At 38.6% G+C, this 22744-nt stretch overlaps 1 pseudogene; it reads right to left on the bottom strand.

The window, feature by feature from the left end:
• Positions 1-1374: 1374 nt before the first annotated feature.
• LOC126063950 (olfactory receptor 4A15-like) lies at positions 1375-2284 on the bottom strand (annotated as a pseudogene).
• Between the last annotated feature and the right edge of the window lie 20460 nt (positions 2285-22744).

Here is a 22744-nt window from a genome sequence, read left to right as displayed (position 1 = left end):
GATTTCCCAATTGGGAAAAAAAGTAAGATTTAACCATTTATCTGCCTATCTGCCTTGTTCATTTTGATTCTTTTTGTATATATAACCTTCTTATGATTATTATGAATAATAGCAGGTTTCTAGGGAGGTGAATGGCTACATGCTTAACTAGTAACAAAAATCAGTTCAAGCACAGTCAGAGGTGCCTCAGAAGAAAGTTCTGGAGATCTCTGTCTGAAAGTTCAGAGCCATGAAAACTCAAAGGAGTGCAGTTCTACTATATAATACATGGGGTCACCATAAGTCAATATTGACCCAAATGTAACTCAATGATTAATGTTAGAACTCTGAAGCCACCTTCCTCTTCAACCTCAACATACCAAGCAAAATAAGCAAAACAAAATATTTAAAAAACCTTACTGATTTTTTTTTTTTACTGATACAAAAATAAAAATATATAGTTCAAATGTTAATATGGACTATCTCTGTGTAGAGAAGTGTCTTAGTCATCTAGTGTTGCTATAACATAAATACCACAAGTGGATGGCTCTCACAGTCTAGTAGGCTAGAAGTCCAAATTCAGGGTGCCAGGTCAAAGGGAATGCTTTCTCTCTCTGTCGGCTCTGTAGGAAGATCCTTGTTATCAACCTTGCCCTGGTCTATGAGCCTCTCAGTACAGGGTCCAAAGGACATGTTCAGCTCCTGGCACTATTTTCTTGGTATTATGAAGTCCCTTTGTTTCTCTACTGGCTTCTCTCTTTTATATCTCAAAAGAGGTTCATTCGAGAAACAGCCGAAAATTTTAAACTGAGTCCTGCCTCATTATTATAACTGCCTCTATTTCTGCCTTACTAATAGAGGTAGGATTTATAACACACAGGAAAATTGTATCAGATGACAAAATGGTGGACAATCACACAATACTGGGAATCACGGCATAGCCAAGTTGACACACATTTTTCTAGGACACAATTAAATCCATGACGGGAGGGTTGAATCATGTTTTTACATCTTATTTTATTATTGTGAAATGAGACCTATTAAATCTGAAAAAGGTTTAAATGTACTTAAGAAAGAGACATCAGAAAATTTTCCATCAACTAAAATAAATTTCTGGTGTTAACTGTAGTATAACTCATCACATAGAGTACAAATCTATAGCCTCAATGGAACCGTTTTACACCCCCCCAAAATGACACGTATTTGTCAAGAAATGAAAATCTTAAAAATATATTTTGAACAAAACTAGTCATTGGAAGTATACACATAATAAACATTTTTAATCGTTTATAAGTTACTAAATGGGAAGAAAGTTTTACCACACTTATAATTACACAGGGCATTTCTGAAGGAGGAGTTTTTAATTGAAAGTAGATGATGCATTTATCTTCCAGATCATTTGCGCTTTCTGGTCCAGAGCTTCTTCATGGCGTTTTTCATCTCTGCATTTCCCAGAGTGTAGATTAAGGGGTTCAACATAGGAGTGATAACAGTGCAAAATACAGTCAAAATTTTATCTATTGGCAAGGTGGAGGGAGGTCTCACATACATAAAAATACAAGGGACAAAGAAGAGGGCCACCACAGTTATGTGGGAGCCACAGGTGGATAAGGCTTTGCGCCTCCCTTCCTGACTAAGATTCTTCAGGGAATGTAGAATGACTCCATAGAAGATGAGTAACACTGTAAAAATGACCATACATATTACCCCATCATTGGCAATCACAGTGAGGCCAATGATATAGGTGTCAGTGCAGGCAAGTTTTAATAAGAGGTACATGTCACAGATGAAGTGGTCAATGACATTGGGGTCACAGAAGGGAAGGTTGTAAATAAAGAGAAGCTGAACTACAGCATGCACAAAACCTCCAATGCAGGCCATCAACAGCAGCAGAGCACATACCCTTTGGCTCATGATCATCATATAATGCAGGGGTTTACAGATAGCCATGTAGCGGTCACAAGCCATGACCACCAGAAGTAAAACCTCAGCACCACCAAATAAGTGTCCTATAAAAAGCTGAATCATGCAAGCTTGCAAAGAAAATGTTTTCTTCCCATAGAGTAAGTCTATAATCATGTTTGGGGTAACTGTAGTAGAATAAACAGCATCCATAAATGCCAAGAAAGAAGTACATAGGGGCATCTAGTAGTGGGCTGACCACCGCAGTCACAGCAATGCGGAGGTTGCCCACCATTGTCACAAAGTAGATGAACAAGAACAAAACAAAAAATATTTTCTGACCCTGAAGATTCTGAGTGAGGCCCAAGAGGACAAATTCAGTCACATTGTTCCTTTGTTCCATATGTTCTTCTGTGTATCCTTATTTCAGAGTTCAGAACAAATGTATCTGCAAATATATGATGAGTAGTGACTTTTTGAAATCTCCAGATAACTTGTTTATTTATTCAACAAATAGGTTTAATGATTTACCAGGCTCCATCACTGTCCCAGATGATAAGACTGCAAGGCTGATTTATTAAAACATGGTCCCTGACTTCAGTGATCATACAGACTAATGGAGAGACAAATTACAAATATGCATGGGAAAAGTAGAGATTATTAAATATTGGGACTGTCACACTAATTTCCAACTGGAAGAAAATAAAATTGTATCTATAGCTAGTACAATAAACAAAAATAAAATAGAAATCCAGTTAAGATTTAATGCTAAAATAAAGTACAATTTATATTTATTTTCAAGTCAGTAAAATAAATTATTTTCTACATTCTAGGAACAGAAGAATCTTCCTAATTAATAACTGAAATCCCAATTAGACATATTTCAAAATTTTTAAAAGGATTTTTAAATATACAATAAACACAGTCTATAGACAAAAATACCTTGGCGGAAAATATGTCTAAAATAAACAAGTAATTCTAATTAGTTAATCACAAAAAGACTAACACCTAATAGAAAATATGTCTAAAATAATTCTAACTAGTTAACCAGAAAAAGAGAAACAACCTAATGGCAAAGGATATAAACAAGTGATTAAAAGAAGAGCACAACCAAATGGCCAACAAACATATGATAGGATGCTGAAACTCACCTCTAAGTAGTGAAATGTAAAATAAAATAACAGATATCACTCTGCACCCATTACATTGACAAAAAAGCTTTTAAAAATGTATTAACAGCTGCAAGATGGCGGACTAGGCAGACGCTACCTCGGATCCCTCTTACAACAAAGACACGGAAAAACAAGTGAATCGATCACATACATAACAATCTACGAACCCTGAACAACAAACACAGATTTAGAGATGGAGAACGAACTAATACGGGGAAGCAGCGATTGTTTCCAGAGCCTGGAGCCAGCATACCAGTCAGGTACGGCACAAGCACAGAGACCTGCTCCACCCCCCTGAACTAATCCCGGGAGGGGGACTAACCGGTTCCACGGGCGGCGTGGGACGCAGCCGTTAGGAGAATTCCCCGGGAGGCAGTGACTGATCTTGGAGCAGAAAGAGCAGCATCCGAGCCGGGGAACCGTCCCGCAGGGATTTGGACTGCACACAGGTACGCCATAAACACGGAGAGTTGCTCCACCCCCTGAACTAACCCCGGGAAGGTGACCAGCCGGGTCGCGCGGGCGGTGTGGGACGCAGCCGGTAGGAGAAGTCCCCGGGAGGCAGCGACTGGTATTGGAGCGGGGAGAACAGCGTTCCAGCCGGGACACTCGGTCGCGGCACAAGCACGGGGAGCTACTCCACCCATCTGAACTAACCCCGGGAGGGGGCCCACCTGGTTCACGGGGGCGGCACGGCCACGCGGCTGGAGGGACGAGAAGTCCCCGGGAGGCAGCGACTGATTTTGGAGTCGAGAGTGCACCGTCCCAGTAGGGGAGCCTTGACGCTGGGCGTGGGGCTGGAAGCGGAGGATCTGACCGTGACTCCAGCGGGCCAGACCCCCTGGGGGCAATCTCCACACACCCAGCACACATAGGCGACGCGCCCTCGGGAATCTCAGATATAATAGTCATTCCAAGCAAGACAAGCAACTCTGGCTATATTCTGAGGCGCTACTCTCCTATCTCTCTGTTCCCTCCCCCACCCTCCCCAGGCGGCTTCATTAACATCTGAATAGCCTGAGCCAGAGGGAGAACTCTGATAGGGATCTGACTGCTGTTTTTTTTTAGCGGATTTTCTGGAAAAACTAGTTTCCCAGTGATGGCTCGGAGACAACAATCCATATCAAACCACTTAAAGAAGCAGACCGTGACAGCTTCTCCAACCCCCCAAACAAAAGAATCAAAATCTTTCCCAAATGAAGATACAATTTTGGAATTATCAGATACAGAATATAAAAAACTAATTTACAGAATGCTTAATGATATCACAAATGAAATTAGGATATCTGCAGAAAAAGCCAAGGAACACACTGATAAAACTGTTGAAGAACTCAAAAAGATTATTCAAGAACATAGTGGAAAAATTAATAAGTTGCAAGAATCCATAGAGAGACAACATGTAGAAATCCAAAAGATTAACAATAAAATAACAGAATTAGACAACACACTAGGAAGTCAGAGGAGCAGACTCGAGCAATTAGAATGTAGACTGGGACATCTGGAGGACCAGGGAATCAACACCAACATAGCTGAAAAAAAATCAGATAAAAGAATTAAAAAAAATGAAGAAACCCTAAGAATTATGTGGGACTCTATCAAGAAGGATAACCTGCGGGTGATTGGAGTCCCAGAACAGGGAGGGGGGACAGAAAACACAGAGAAAATAGTTGAAGAACTTCTGACAGAAAACTTCCCTGACATCATGAAAGACGAAAGGATATCTATCCAAGATGCTCATCGAACCCCATTTAAGATTGATACAAAAAGAAAAACACCAAGACATATTATCATCAAACTCACCAAAACCAAAGATAAACAGAAAATTTTAAAAGCAGCCAGGGAGAAAAGAAAGGTTTCCTTCAAGGGAGAATCAGTAAGAATATGTTCTGACTACTCAGCAGAAACCATGCAGGCAAGAAGGGAATGGGACGACATATACAGAACACTGAAGGAGAAAAACTGCTAACCAAGGATCATATATCCAGCAAAACTCTCTCTGAAATATGAAGGCGAAATTAAGATATTTACAGACAAACACAAGGTTAGAGAATTTGCAAAAACCAAACCAAAGCTACAAGAAATACTAAAGGATATTGTTTGGTCAGAGAACCAATAATATCAGATATCAGCACAACACAAGGTCACAAAACAGAACGTCCTGATATCAACTCAAATAGGGAAATCACAAAAACAAACAAATTAAGATTAATTAAAAAAAAATACACATAACAGGGAATCATGGAAGTCAATAGGTAAAAGATCACAATAATCAAAAAGAGGGACTAAATACAGGAGGCATTGAACTGCCATATGGAGAGTGATACAAGGCGATATAGAATAATACAAGTTAGGTTTTTACTTAGAAAAATAGGGGTATATAATGAGATAACCACAAAAAGGTATAACAACTCTATAACTCAAGACAAAAACCAAGAAAAACATAACGACTCAACTAACATAAAGTCAAACACTATGAAAGTGAGGATCTCACAATTTACTAAGAAAAACGCCTCAGCACAAAAAAGTATGTGGAAAAATGAAATTGTCAACAACACACATAAAAAGGCATCAAAATGACAGCACTAAAAACTTATTTATCTATAATTACCCTGAATGTAAATGGACTAAATGCACCAATAAAGAGACAGAGAGTCACAGACTGGATAAAGAAACATGATCCATCTATATGCTGCCTACAAGAGACACACCTTAGACTTAGAGACACAAACAAACTAAAACTCAAAGGATGGAAAAAAGTATATCAAGCAAACAATAAGCAAAAAAGAAGAGGAGTAGCAATATTAATTTCTGACAAAATAGACTTTAGACTTAAATCCACCACAAAGGATAAAGAAGGACACTATATAATGATAAAAGGGACAATTGATCAGGAAGACATAACCATATTAAATATTTATGCACCCAATGACAGGGCTGCAAGATATATAAATCAAATTTTAACAGAACTGAAAAGTGAGATAGATACCTCCACAATTATAGTAGGAGACTTCAACACACCACTTTCGGAGAAGGACAGGACATCCAGTAAGAAGCTCAACAGAGACACGGAAGATCTAATTACAACAATCAACCAACTTGACCTCATTGACTTATACAGAACTCTCCACCCAACTGCTGCAAAATATACTTTTTTTTCTAGCGCACATGGAACATTCTCTAGAATAGACCACATATTAGGTCATAAAACAAACCTTTGCAGAGTCCAAAACATCGAAATATTACAAAGCATCTTCTCAGACCATGAGGCAATAAAACTAGAGATCAATAACAGAAAAACGAGGGAAAAGAAATCAAATACTTGGAAAATGAACAATACCCTCCTGAAAAAAGACTGGGTTATAGAAGACATCAAGGAGAGAATAAGGAAATTCATAGAAAGCAACGAGAATGAAAATACTTCCTATCAAAACCTCTGGGACACAGCAAAAGCAGTGCTCAGAGGTCAATTTATATCAATAAATGCACACATACAAAAAGAAGAAAGAGCCAAAATCAGAGAACTGTCCCTACAACTTGAACAAATAGAAAGTGAGCAACAAAAGAATCCATCAGGCACCAGAAGAAAACAAATAATAAAAATTAGAGCTGAACTAAATGAATTAGAGAACAGAAAAACAATCGAAAGAATTAACAAAGCCAAAAGCTGGTTCTTTGAAAAAATTAACAAAATTGATAAACCATTGGCTAGACTGACTAAAGAAATACAGGAAAGGAAACAAATAACCCGAATAAGAAATGAGAAGGACCACATCACAACAGAACCAGATGAAATTAAAAGAATCATTTCAGATTATTATGAAAAATTGTACTCTAACAAATTTGAAAACCTAGAAGAAATGGATGAATTCCTGGAAAAACACTACCTACCTAAACTAACACATTCAAAAGTAGAACAACTAAATAGACCCATAACAAAAAAAGAGATTGAAACGGTAATCAAAAAAACTCCCAACAAAAAAAAGTCCTGGCCCGGACGGTTTCACTGCAGAGTTCTACCAAATTTTCAGAGAAGAGTTAACACCACTACTACTAAAGGTATTCCAAAGCAGAGAAAATGACGGAATACTACCCAACTCATTCTATGAAGCCACCATCTCCCTGATACCAAAACCAGGTAAAGACATTACAAAAAAAGAAAATTATAGACCTATATCCCTCATGAACATTGATGCAAAAATCCTCAACAAAATTCTAGCCAATAGAATCCAACGACACATCAAAAAAATAATTCACCCTGATCAAGTGGGATTTATACCAGGTATGCAAGGCTGGTTTAATATCAGAAAAACCATTAATGTAATCCATCACGTAAATAAAACAAAAGACAAAAACCACATGATCTTATCAATTGATGCAGAAAAGGCATTTGACAAAGTCCAGCACCCATTCATGATAAAAACTCTTACCAAAATAGGAATTGAAGGAAAATTCCTCAACATAATAAAGGGCATCTATGCAAAGCCAACAGCCAATATCACTCTAAATGGAGAGAACCTGAAAGCATTTCCCTTGAGAACGGGAACCAGACAAGGATGCCCTTTATCACCGCTCTTATTCAACATCGTGTTGGAAGTCTTAGCCAGGGCAATCAGGCTAGACAAAGAAATAAAAGGTATCCGGATTGGCAAGGAAGAAGTAAAGTTATCACTATTTGCAGATGACATGATTATATACACAGAAAACCCTAAGGAATCCTCCAGAAAACTACTGAAACTAATAGAAGAGTTTGGCAGAGTCTCAGGTTATAAAATAAACATACAAAAATCACTTGGATTCCTCTACATCAACAAAAAGAACACCGAAGAGGAAATAACCAAATCAATACCATTCACAGTAGCCCCCAAGAAGATAAGATACTTAGGAATAAATCTTACCAAGGATGTAAAAGACCTATACAAAGAAAACTACAAAGCTCTACTACAAGAAATTCAAAAGGACATACTTAAGTGGAAAAACATACCTTGCTCATGGATAGGAAGACTTAACATAGTAAAAATGTCTATTCTACCAAAAGCCATCTATACATTTAACGCACTTCCGATCCAAATTCCAATGTCATATTTTAAGGGGATAGAGAAACAAATCACCAATTTCATATGGAAGGGAAAGAAGCCCCGGATAAGCAAAGCACTACTGAAAAAGAAGAAGAAAGTGGGAGGCCTCACCTTACCTGACTTCAGAACCTATTATACAGCCACAGTAGTCAAAACAGCCTGGTATTGGTACAACAACAGACACATAGACCAATGGAACAGAATTGAGAACCCAGACATAGATCCATCCACGTATGAGCAGCTGATATTTGACAAAGGACCAGTGTCAATTAACTGGGGAAAAGACAGCCTTTTTAACAAATGGTGCTGGCATAACTGGATATCCATTTGCAAAAAAATGAAACAGGACCCATACCTCACACCATGCACAAAAACTAACTCCAAGTGGATCAAAGACCTAAACATAAAGACTAAAACGATAAAGATCATGGAAGAAAAAATTGGGACAACCCTAGGAGCCCTAATACAAGGTATAAACAGAATACAAAACATTACCAAAAATGATGAAGAGAAACCCGATAACTGGGAGCTCCTAAAAATCAAACACCTATGCTCATCTAAAGACTTCACCAAAAGAGTAAAAAGACCACCTACAGATTGGGAAAGAATTTTCAGCTATGACATCTCCGACCAGCGCCTGATCTCTAAAATCAACATGATTCTGTCAAAACTCAACCACAAAAAGACAAACAACCCAATCAAGAAGTGGGCAAAGGATATGAACACATATTTCTCTAAAGAAGATATTCAGGCAGCCAACAGATACATGAGAAAATGCTCTCGATCATTAGCCATTAGAGAAATGCAAATTAAAACTACGATGAGATTCCATCTCACACCAGCAAGGCTGGCATTAATCCAAAAAACACAAAATAATAAATGTTGGAGAGGCTGCGGAGAGATTGGAACTCTCATACACTGCTGGTGGGAATGTAAAATGGTACAACCACTTTGGAAATCTATCTGGCGTTATCTTAAACAGTTAGAAATAGAACTACCATACAACCCAGAAATCCCACTCCTCGGAATATACCCTAGAGATACAAGAGCCTTCATACAAACAGATATATGCACACCCATGTTTATTGCAGCTCTGTTTACAATAGCAAAAAGTTGGAAGCAACCAAGGTGTCCATCAACGGATGAATGGGTAAATAAATTGTGGTATATTCACACAATGGAATACTACGCATCGATAAAGAACAGTGACGAATCTCTGAAACATTTCATAACATGGAGGAACCTGGAAGGCATTATGCTGAGCGAAATTAGTCAGAGGCAAAAGGACAAATATTGTATAAGACCACTATTATAAGATCTTGAGAAATAGTAAACCTGAGAAGAACACATACTTTTGTGGTTACGAGGGGGGGAGGGAGGGAGGGTGGGAGAGGGTTTTTTATTGATTAATCAGTAGATAAGAACTGCTTTAGGTGAAGGGAAAGACAACACTCAATACATGGAAGGTCAGCTCAATTGGACTGGACCAAAAGCAAAGAAGTTTCCGGGATAAAATGAATGCTTCAAAGCTCAGCGGAGCAAGCGCGGGGGTCTGGGGAACATGGTTTGCGGGGACTTCTAAGTCAATTGGCAAAATAATTCTACTATGAAATCATTCTGCATCCCACTTTGAAATGTGGCGTCTGGGGTCTTAAATGCTAACAAGCAGCCATCTAAGATGCAGCAATTGGTCTCAACCCACCTGGAGCAAAGGAAAATGAAGAACACCAAGCCCACATGACAACTAAGAGCCCAAGAGACAGAAAGGGCCACATGAACCAGAGACCTACGTCATCCTGAGACCAGAAGAACTAGTTGGTGCCCGGCCACAATCGATGACTGCCCTGACAGGGAGCTCAGCAGAGGACCCCTGAGGGAGCAGGAGAGCAGTGGGATGCAGACCCCAAATTCTCATAAGAAGACCAAACTTAATGGTCTGACTGAGACTGGAGGAATCCCGGCGGTCATGCTCTCCAGACCTTCTGTTGACACAGGACAGGAACCATCCCTGAAGACAACTCATCAGACATGAAAGGGACTGGTCAGCGGGTGGGAGAGAGATGCTGATGAAGAGTGAGCTAATTATATCAGGTGTACACTTGAGATTGTGTTGGCAACTCTTGTCTGGAGGGGGGATGGGAGGATAGAGAGAGAGGGAAGCCGGCAAAATTGTCAAGAAAGGAGAGACTGAAAGGGCTGACTCAAGACGGGGAGAGTAAGTGGGAGTAGGGAGTGAGATGTATGTAAACTTATATGTGACAGACTGATTGGATTTGTAAACGTTCACTTGAAGCTTAATAAAAGTTATTATAAAAAAAAATGTATTAACAGCTATAACTGGCAAAAATAGAGAAAAGGGCCTTCTCTTCCATTGCTAGTAAAAATGTTAATTTTATAATATTTATGTAGCCATCTCTATCGAAAACAAAAATGCATTTACTTTTCATCACAACAATTACACTTTTTAAAACCTATTCATGGGAAATAAGGCAACAGTACCTAAGAATATACTCATGGTATATTTTTGCTGCATTATCTATGATGGCATTAAATAACAAACACGAAAGAAAATAATTTAAGTGAAATCCATTCAATAGAGAAATGGTTGAATATATCTAAAAAAAAATCCATTAAATGGAATAATGCATTTGAAAGAATGAATTAGAACTATGCTGGTACCATTAGAGAAATTCCTACAAGGTACTGTTGAGTAGGAGAGAAATGAGCATAAAAATACCCATAATATATTTTCATAAAATAAAAATATAAATGCATCAGTTTATAAATGTTTGTATATGATTATACAAGTATAGGAAAAATATGGAAGGGAACATTTTTGTTGTTATAAACAGGTTACATTTATGCTGGCGATATATGTGAAAGAATGAAAATGATGAGAAGGCAGATTTTAAAACAAATTCAAAAAAATTATGTCAAAATATTATTGATATTCACCAGCTCTTTTATCTCTTAAGGTGATCTTAGGGATGATATTCAGATAATCTCTAAGTCTCTATTGACATTGACTTCAATATCAGACTTCATAATTCTGCCTGACCTCCTCTTCACAATATATGGATTGTTTGTGTTTCTAAGTATGGCCAAGCCTTCTGCATGTGCAGTAGGTTCCATAGTCTTTATTGCACTCAAAACAGTGCTCCTGTAACTGTCTCCTCCATTCTACGCCATTAGTTTTCCTCTCTGTTTTGCATTATTCTGTCCACAAATTTACACCGTATAATATCTCCATTGGTTAAATAATCTATTCCCCAACTCCACATCTCTTTCAAACGAGCAACCCAACTGTCTCTTCTTCTTCATAAAAAACACCTTCACCTTGCTAAATCCAATGGTTCATTACACTTTTTTTTCTTACCCAGCCTATCATTCCTACAAATTAAAGTGATAGCTTGCTTGCATAATAGCACTTTAGGTTCTTGCATCACTTTCTAAGAATTCAAGTATTAACAAGCAATGCTTCAGAACACTACAGTTCATCCTACAATGATATTTACAAGTCTCTGCCCATTAAAATAGCCCCCAAATACTTACCCTTAAATTAGTTTCTAAGAACACTAATGTTAGAGAAAGTAAATGTACTCTGGGTCTTTATAGGATGAAAATATCCAAGGGAAAATTACAGAATTGAGTCAAAACTCATATATTTTATTGGCCAAAAAGCATCTCTAACACACCTGACTATCCGAATCACATAGAAGAATTTTCAAAAGTCTACGGCATTCCAAATCACACTACCAATGTGCTCTTGCATAATCTAAAGCCTAGTGAAGACTCCTATGTACAAAAACACGTCCTCAGTTACCTGCATAATGAGACAGTCATTCAGCACAAATTCTGGATTGTGGTGCTTCTCCTGTGTCCTAAAAGATAATATCTTCATGCACTGATGTCATCTCTGTGAACACAGAGAGTAAGATGGTACATGCACCATATCTGGATCAAGAAGTGTTTCCATGTGACCAACTATTTCCATCCTTCAAGAAGTCTGTCTCATCTCAGATGTTCAGAAAAATGATACCTTTTAAATTGTTGATATTTTCAAGATGGATAAAAAAATGGCCTGAAACCTGAGGCAGGCCCAAGATGGCTGACTAGGTAGAAGCTACCTCGGATCCCTCTTGCAAAAAAGACTCAGAAAAACAAGTGAATCAAACACATACATGACAATCTACGAACCCTGACCATCAAACGCAGATCTAAAGAGTTGACCTGAGTGACAGAGACTGAGAACGAACAACCACGGGGAAGCAGTGACTGTTTTCAAAGCCTAGAGCCAGCATCCCAGTCAGAAAACCTTGGTGCCAGGCTTTGAACTGGACACAGGGGAGCTGGGCGCGGCATCCTGAGACGGCGCAAACACAGGCCACAGCCCTAGCCTCCAGAAGTGACCTCAGGGGAAGCCCAGCCAGTGCACGCAGGCAGCGCAGCAAAGCGGCTGACAGGAGGAGAAGTCACCAGGAGTCAGCGACTGGTTTTGGAGCCTGGAGTGTGGCGTCCCAGCCGGGAAACCTTGGCACTGGGCTTTGGACTGGGAGAAGAGGAACTGACCACGGCTTCTGAGACAGCACAAGCACAAGACGTGAGCCTGACCCTTGGGGACAATCTCAACCCAGCCAAAGCACACAGGCTACACACCCCTCGGGAATCTCAGATAAAACAGTCATCACGGAGCAAGATAAGTAACTTTGTCTATATTCTGGGGTGCTACTCTCTCCTATCTACCTGATCCCTTCCCTCTATTGCCAGGTGGCTTCATTAATATTGGAATTTCCTGAACCAGAGAGTGAAGTGCTCTGTGGATTTTTTTTGTTGTTGTTGTCTTTTCCTAACCCATTCTCCTGGCCTGAGAGAAGCAGCTACAAAAAACCCAGGGACCAAAAATCCTTCCCTGACTTCCCGAAATTGAACTAAAAATACAGAACCAGCTCCAGCCAAGCATATGAGATCCACCGTCTTGGGCTGTCATCCCTACACAGAACAAGGTGGCTATTAAAATGCAAAGGCTTTTCTGAAAGAGATCTGACTGTAACTGTTTTAGCAGATTACTGGAAAGACAAGTTTCCCAGGCATGATATCTCTGCATATTAAACAGAGCCCTCACTGACACTCAACAGGGAACTGAGGGCTGAAGCTCCCCCCAGACCACCTAGCCTCCTGCCATAGGGGTCTGAGGATGGTGACACTTACAAATCAGTAGAGGTACATGAATTGGGTGCCTAAGGTACAGCTGCAGAGCCTACTCACCAAAGTGCTTTGGGAATAGAGACACACCTACCTCACTGGCACTTGGGGGAAGCCTGTCAGCATCCTGCCCCCCCTGGAGTGTGAACCTCTGCTGCTACTAGAATCTGGTGCACACAACTATCACCACTACTCCTCTAGGTGGAGAGGTGACAGTCTACACCACACACTTGGTGACCCAAAATCAGATTCTACTCAAGAGTAATGAATGGACTCTTAGGCTTATATATCTGGTAAGAGTTCAAACCAGCTGGCAATAGGACATAAGTGATTCAAGGGCTACAACAATCAAGACAGCACAATCTAGTAGTCCATCTACATATATTGAAAGAAAAAAAAACAAGATAAGACTCAGTGAGCAAATATAAAATAAATCAATACAATATCTTATAAATGGCTCAGAGACAGCAGTTGATATCAAATCACATAAAGAAGCAGACCATGATTGCTTCTATAATTCCCCAAATTAAAGAATCAAAATCTTTCCCAAATGAAGATACAATCCTGGAATTGCCAGATGCAGAAAGTAAAAAACTAAAATACAGAATGCTTCAAGACATCAGGGATGACCTCAGAAAAAAAATATGGCAATCTACACAAAAAGCCAAGGAACACACTGATAAAGCAGTTGAAGAACTCAAAAAGATTATTCAAGAACATAGTGGAAAAAATAGTAAGTTGCAAGAATCCATAGAGAGACAGCATTCAGAACTCCAAAAGATTAACAGTAAAATGACAGAATTAGACAACTCAATAGGAAGTCAGAGGAGCAGAATCAAGCAATTGGAATGCAGAGTGGGGGAGGTGGAGGATAAGGCAACTGACACCAATATAGTTGAAGAAAAATCAGATAAAAGAATTAAAAAAAAATGAAGAAACCCTTAGAATCATGTGGGAATCTATCAAGAAGAATAACTCGCATGTGATTGGAGTTCCAGAACAGGGTGGCATAACAGAAAATACAGAGAGAATAGTTGAAGGTCTGTTGGCAGAAAACTTCCCTAACATCATGAAAGACGAAAGGATATCTGTCCAAGATTCTCATCGAATCCCATATAAGATTGATCCCAAAAGAAAACCACCAAGACATATTATCATCAAACTTGCCAAAATCAAAGACAAAGAGAAAATTTTAAAAGCAGCCAGGGATAAAAGAAAGGTCTCTTACAAAGGAGAATCAATAAGAATAAGTTCAGAGGACTCAGCAGAAACCACGCAGTCAAGAAGGCAATGGGATGATATATACAGAGCACTGAAGGAGAAAAACTGCCAGCCAAGGATCATATATCCAGCAAAACTCTCTTGCAAATATGAACGTGAAATTAAAATATTTACTGATAAACACAAGCTTAGAGAATTTGAAAAAACCAAACCAAAGCTATAAGAAATACTAAAGAAAATTGTCTGGTGAGAAAATCAATAATATCAGATATCAACACAACACAAGATCACAGAACAGAACATCCAGATATCAATTCAAATAGGGAAATCACAAAAACAAATTAAGATTAATTTTAAAAAGAAAAAAATGCTCAAAACAGGGAATCATTGAAGTCATTAGGTAAAAGATCACATTAATCAAAAAGAGGAACTTAATACAGGAAGCATAGCACTGCCATATGGAGAGGAAAACAAGGTGATATAGGGCGATATAAGTTAGGTTTTTACTTATAAAAATAGGGGTAAATATTAAGGTAACCACAAAGAGGTATAACAACTCCATAACTCAAAATAAAAACCAAGAAAAAGTAATAGTTCAGCAAACATAAATTCAACTACTATGAAAATGAGGAACACACAATTTACAAAGAAAAAGTTTCAGCAGAAAAAAGTAAGTGGAAAAATGAAATTGTCAACAACACACACAAAAAAGCATCAAAATGACAGCACTAAAAACATACTTATGTATAATTACACTGAATGTAAGTGGACTAAATGCACTGATAAAGAGACAGAGAGTTTCAGACTGGATAAAGAAACACAATCCGTCTATATGCTACCTACAAGAGACACATCTTAGAGACACAAACAAACTAAAACTCAAAGGATGGAAAAAAATATATCAAGCAAACAACAAGCAAAAAAGAGCAGGAGTAGCAATATTAATTTCTGACAAAATAGACTTTAAAGTTAAATCCACCACGAAGAATAAAGAAGGACACTACATAATGATTAAAGGGACAATTGACCAGGAAGATATAACCATATTAAATATTTATGCACCCAAGGACAGGACTGCAAGATACATAAAACAAACTTTAACAGAACTGAAAAGTGAGATAGACACCTCCACAATTATAGTAGGAGACTTCAACACACCACTTTCAGAGAAGGATAGGACTTCCAGTACGAAGCTCAATAGAGACACGGAAGACCTAATTGCTACAATCAACCAACTTGACCTCATTGACTCATACAGAACCCTCCACCCAACAGTTGCAAAGTATACTTTTTTATCTAGCGCACATGAAACATTCTCTAGAATAGACCACATATTAGCTCATAAAACAAACCTTTGCAGAATCGAAAACATCGAAATTTACAAAACATGTTCTTAGACCACAGGCCATAAAGTGGAAATAAATAACAGAAAAATCAGGGAAAAGAAATCAAATACTTGGAAACTGAACAATACCCTGCTGAATAAAGACTGGGTTATAGAAGACATTAAGGAGGGAATAAGGAAATTCATAGAATGCAACAAGAATGAAAATACTTCCTATCAAAACCTTTGGGACACAGCAAAAGCAGTGCTCAGAGGTCGATTTATATAGATAAATGCACACATGCATAAAAAAGAAAGAGCCAAAATCAGAGAACTGTCCCTACAACTTGAACAAATACAAAGCGAGCAACAAAGGAATCCATCACGCACCAGAAGAAAACAAATACTAAAAATTAGAGCTGAACTAAATGAATTAGAGAACAGAAAAACAATTGAAAGAATTAACAAAGTCAAAAGCTGCTTCTTTGAAAAAATTAACGAAATTGATAAACCATTGGCCAGACTGACAAAGAAATATAGGAAAGGAAACAAATAACCCGAATAAGAAACGAGATGGGCCATATCACAACGGACCCAACTGAAATAAAAAGAATCATATCAGATTATTACGAAAAATTGTACTCTAACAAATTTGCAAACCCAGAAAAAATGGATGAATTCCTAGAAAAACACTACCTACCTAAACTAACACGAGCAGAATTAGAACAACTAAATACACCCATAACAAAAAAAGAGATTGAAAAGGTAATCAAAAAACTCCCAACAAAAAAAAGCCCTGGCCTGGATGGCTTCACTGCAAAGTTCTACCAAACTTTCAGAGAAGAGTTAACACCACTACTACTAAAGGTATTTCAAAGCATAGAAAAGGATGGAATACGACCTAACTCATTCTATGAAGCCAGCCTATCCCTGATACCAAAACGAGGTAAAAACACCACAAAAAAGAAAATATACAGACATATATCCCTCGTGAACATAGATGCAAAAATCCTCAACAAAATTCTAGCCAGTAGAATTCAACAACATATCAAAAAAATAATCCACCATGACCAAGTGGGATTTATACCAGGTATGCAAGACTGGTTTAATATTAGAAAAACCATTAATGTAATCCACCATATAAATAAAACAAAAGACAAAAACCACATGATCTTATCAATTGATGCAGAAAAGGCATTTAACAAAGTCCAAAACCCATTCATGATAAAAACTCTCAGCAAAATAGGAATTGAAGGAAAATTCCCCAACATAATAAGAGCATCTATACAAAGCCAACACCAACAACACTCTAAATAGAGAGAGCCTGAAAGCATTTCCCCTGAGAACAGGAACCAGACAAGGATGTCCTTTATCACCGCTCTTGTTCAATATTGTGCTGGAGGTCCTGGTCAGAGCAATTAGGCTAGACAAAGAAATCAAGGGTATCCAGATTGGCAAGGAAGAAGTCAAATTATCTCTATTTGCAGATGATATGATCTTATACACAGAAAACCCTAAGGAATACTCCAGAAAACTACTGAAACTAATAGAAGAGTTTGGCAGAGTCTCAGGTTATAAGATAAAGATACAAAAATCACTTGGATTCCTCTAAATCAACAAAAAGAACATCAAAGAGGAAATCACCAAATCAATACCATTCACAGTAGCCCCCAAGAAGATAAAATACTTAGGAATAAATCTTACCAAAGATGTAAAAGGCTTATACAAAGAAAGCTACAAAGTACTAGTGCAAGAAACTAAAAGGGACCTGCATAAGTTGAAAAACATACCTTGCTCATGGATAGGAAGAGTGAAGATAGTAAAAATGTCTATTCTACCAAAAGCCATCTATACATACAATGCACTTCCGATCCAAATTCCAATGACATTTTTTAATTTGATGGAGAAACAAATCACCAACTTCATATGGAAGGGAAAGAAGACCCGGATAAGTAAAGCATTACTGAAAAAGAAGAAGAAAGTGAGAGGCCTCACTCTACCTGATTTTAGAACCTATTTTATACAGCGACAGTAGTGAAAACAGCCTGGTATTGGTACAACAACAGGCACATAGACCAATGGAACAGAATTGAGAACCCAGATACAAATCCATCCACATATGAGCAGCTGATATTTGACAAAGGCCCAGTGTCAGTTAATTGGGGAAAAGATAGTCTTTTTAACAAATGGTGCTGGCATAACTGGATATCCATTTGCAAAAAAATGAAAGAGGACCCATAACTCACACCATGCACAAAAACTAACTCCAAGTGGATCAAAGACCTAAACATAAAGACTAAAACGGTAAAGATCATGGAAGAAAAAATAGGGACAATGTTAGGAGGCCTAATAGAAGGCATAAACAGAATGCAAAACATTATTAAAAATGACGAAGAGAAACCAGATAACTGGGAGCTCCCAAAAATCAAACACCTATGCTCATCTAAAAACTTCATGAAGAGAGTAAAGAGACCACCTACAGATTGGGAAAAAAATTTCAGCTATGACATCTCCGACCAGTGCCTGGTTTCTAAAATCTATATGATTCTGTTAAAACTCAACCACAAAAAGACAAACAACCCAATCAAAAAGTGGGCAAAGGATATCAACACGCACTTCACTAAAGAAGATATTCAGGCAGCTAACAGACACATGAGAAAATGCTCTCGATCATTAGCCATTAGAGAAATGCAAATTAAAACTACAGTGAGATTCCATCTCACTCCAACAAGGCTGGCATTAATCCAAAACACAAAATAATAAATGTTGGAGCGGCTGTGGAGAGATTGGAACTCTTATACACTGCTGGTGGGAATGTCAAATGGTACAACCACTTTGGAAATCTATCTGACGTTTTCTTAAAAAGTTAGAACTACCACACAATCCAGAAATCCCACTCCTCAGAATATACCCTAGAGAAATAAGAGCCTTTACACGAACAGATATATGCACACCCATGTTTATTGCAGCACTGTTTACAATAGCAAAAAGCTGGAAGCAACCAAGGTGTCCATCAACAGATGTATGGTTAAATAAATTATGGTGTAGTCACACAATGGAATACTACGCATGGATAAAGAACAGTGACGAATCTGTGAAACATTTCAGAACATGGAGGAATCTGGAAGGCATTATGCTGAATGAAGTTAGTCAGATGCAAAAGGACAAATATTATATAAGGCCACTATTATAAGATCTTGAGAAATAGTATAAACTGAGAAGAACACAATTTTTTGTGGTTACGTGGCTGGTGGGGAGAGAAGGTGGGAGAGGTTTATTTACTGATTAGTTAGTAGATAAGAACTACTTTAGGTGAAGAGAAGGACAATACTCAATACAGGGAAGGTCAGCTCAACTGGACTGCACCAAAAGCAAAGAAGTTTCTGGGATACACTGAATGCTTCAAAGATCAGTGGAGCGAGGGTGGGGGTTTGGGGACTATGACTTAAGGGGACTTCTAAGTCATTTGGCAAAGTAAATTCTATTATGAAAACATTCTGCATCCCACTTTGAAGTGTGGCGTCTGGGGTCTTAAATGCTATCAAGCGACCATCTAAGATGCATCAATTGGTCTCAACCCACCTGGATCAAAGGAGAATGAAGAATACCAAGGTCACACGATAACTATGAGCCCAGGAGATAGAAAGGGCCACATGAACCAGAGACCTACATCATCCTGAGACCAGAAGAACTAGATGGTGCCCAGCCACAACCGATGACTGTCCTGACAGGGAGCACAACAGAGAACCCCTGAGGGAGCAGGAGAACAGTGGGATGCAGACCCCAAATTCTCGTAAAAAGACCAGACTTAATCGTCTGACTGAGAGCAGAAGAATCCTGGTGGTCATGGTCCCCAAACCTTCTTTTGGCCCAGGAAAGGAACCATTCCCGAAGACAACTCATCAGACATGGAAGGGACTGGACAATGGGTAGGTGAGAGATGCTGATGAAGAATGAGCCAGTTGTATCAGGTGGACACTTGAGACTATGTTGGCATCTCCTGTCTGAAGGGGAGATGGGAAGGTAGAGAGGGTTAGAAACTGGCAAAACGGTCACGAAAGGAGGGACTGGAAGGAGGGAGCGGGCTGACTCATTAAGGGGAGAGTAACAGTATGGAGTAAGGTGTATATAAGCTTATATGTGACAGACTGACTTGATTTGTAAACTTTCACTTAAATAAAAATTATTTAAAAAAAAGATGGCCTGAAACCAAAAGAAGCCTGAACTCGATTGTAAAAGCAAATGTCAAACAACTAATATAAGGTTTAAAAATGAGTCAATTCTGTGAAAGAAAATATCATGAATTATTTACATAAATATTTTACAGTTTGTGTTTTGGAAGTGAAATAGTGAAAAAGCCTTCACAACATTTTGATTCTCAATTTGTTATATTGGCCTGGCTTCATACAGCATAGATGAACTTTGGTTTGCCTGAAGGATGAAGAATAATTTCATATCCATATTTTGTTATGCTTTGAGTTCATCATTTCAATTCCTGAAAAAGCCAGTCATGTAAATACTCAAGTAGACAAACACTGTCTGTGGTAAGGGCAAATGTCTGTGGACACTTTATTTACATATGAACTACAACACATATTGTTGAGTTATTCAATGGGTACAACACCAAGGGTGACTCTACCATAATTAAACTCATTGGCACCTTAATCATAATTCTAAGACTAGATTCTACATCTCCAGAGATGTCACAAGGATAGTCACTGACATAGAACATGTCTTACATGACCAGGTTGTCAGGAGAGAAAATCAAAACAGAACAATATGATGACGAATGACACACAGGGAAGAGTCCATGGTGGGCAGAATCTGAATATGTAAAAATCATGACATTCAAAACAGACAGTCCTTTGGTGTGTAAGTTTAAGCTATGCACTTGTAGATAACATTTGAACTCACTTCCAGAGGACCATGAAAGTTGATTTCAGAACAAGTTACTGAAAACTTGATTTAAATGCATAAAAAGGAGGGTTCTCGCCTGTGATGGATTCAATTGTGTCCCCTAAAATGATATGTTGCAATCCTAATGTGGAAAAGTATAGTTGAAAGGTGGTACAATTTGAAGAATGTATCCCATGTCACTGAATTGCACATGTAGAAACTGTTGAAATAGGGTAAGTTGGTTCTGTATATTTTCACCAAAATGAATAAAACTAAATAATAAAATAACCTAGAAGTTAAGAGCTAATAATTACTGAGCTGAAGAAATCGATGTCTACAAGCATTTTGGGACCAACTTTAGTCAACCTAGCCTGTACTTCTTTTACAAGACAGAAAATCAAGACTCTGGGTTATGTACCCACTGCCCACTGCCTTCGACTGGGTTATCTAGAGAAGCAAAACCAGTGAAATGGCTCACACAGTGGTGATTGCTGGCAAGTCCCAAATCTATTGGTCAGGCATCAGGCTGAAGGCATCTGCCCACGTGGTTGCAGGGAATGAAAAACCCAAAATCAGTGGACCAGATGGCAGGCTACTATCTCACATCCCAAGAATCAGATATCAGAAGATGATGAGCCAGAGGCAGGATCAAGAGGGAAAGAACTCTGCCAGAACATCCATATATATTTGATGCAATCCACACCCTCAACGTAACTCCATTTTCAGCTGACTGGCTGCTCACAACAGATCACATCATGGGCAATAATTATATATCTACTGAATCACTGAGAATCATGGCCTAGCAAAGGGAACACTTAACCTTAACCATCACAGTCCCCCTCTCATCAACTTGACAATGGTGCACATCTCCTTAAACCATATCATAATCTCTAAGAAAAAACATATTACATGTAACGTGATACAACTAACATGCGTACAACCGAAAACTCATTAGCCCCATTACATCTTATATTAAAAAATATAATTTACACCTTATATTTTATAAGTAATGGAATAAGGGAGGGAAGAAAACAAAGTTAATTGCTACATATATATGTATTTATACGTACATACATAGAGAGAGAGAGGGAGCCTTGGTGGCGCAGTGGTTAAGAAATTGGCTGCTAACCAAAAGATCAGCAGTTCGAATACCCCAGGCACTGCTTGGAAACCTTACAGGGGCAGTTCCAGTCTGTCTTACAGGGTTGCTATGAATCAGAATCAACTTGACTGCAACACGGTTTTATATATATGTATGTGTGTGTATGTATGTATGTGCATGTATACATATATGTATGCATATGTGTATATATATACATTTATACACATGCACACATACACATATAACAAAACAAGGAAGAAATACTAAAAGCAATTACAGTTTTTGTTTCTGCAACTGGTCACGTGGTCATAGCTGGCATTTAGAACTACCTTCTTCCACCACCCATTCTGTATTCTCTTTGCCCTCAGCAAGCACTTAGGCTGACTGTGGCTCTTTGCCTGGTGGAGTGAGCCAAACCTTCCTTCCTGAAGGGTCTGGGCTGTTAGTAGTCATATTGGAAGTGGGTTGCTGTAGTTTTCCATTAACTTTCATCACAGGGCATGGTAGTACTAAGTGATGCCCTAAGGGATCTCCTGTATTTCAGACATACTCTTCTTTATCTCCATTATGCAATATCAATCAGATTGCCTCTTTGTAATCTGTGTAACCAGGATCAGCCACACCAGCGAATACAGTAACACCCTTCTTTGCCCGATGATCCAGAGGCATAAGGATCCCAAAGTGGCCAGGCAGCATTCTTAACTTCCAGTGGAATCAAAGTTTTGTCTCCAGGTGGGAGGAGCATTCCTCCCTTTGTAACTAAGACCTCTAGACCTGCAGAGAATAGGGTAGCAAGAACGGAAAGCAAAAGTTTTGCAAGTGGGTCTCCAGGGTAATAGTGATACCACTTCCATCTCCACCCCTTGATTCC

This window comes from Elephas maximus, chromosome 20 (genome assembly GCF_024166365.1).
Source record: "Elephas maximus indicus isolate mEleMax1 chromosome 20, mEleMax1 primary haplotype, whole genome shotgun sequence".
NCBI lineage: Eukaryota > Metazoa > Chordata > Mammalia > Proboscidea > Elephantidae > Elephas > Elephas maximus.
The sequence above is the reverse complement of the archived record's forward strand: the minus strand, read 5'-3'. Positions and strand labels throughout refer to the sequence as shown.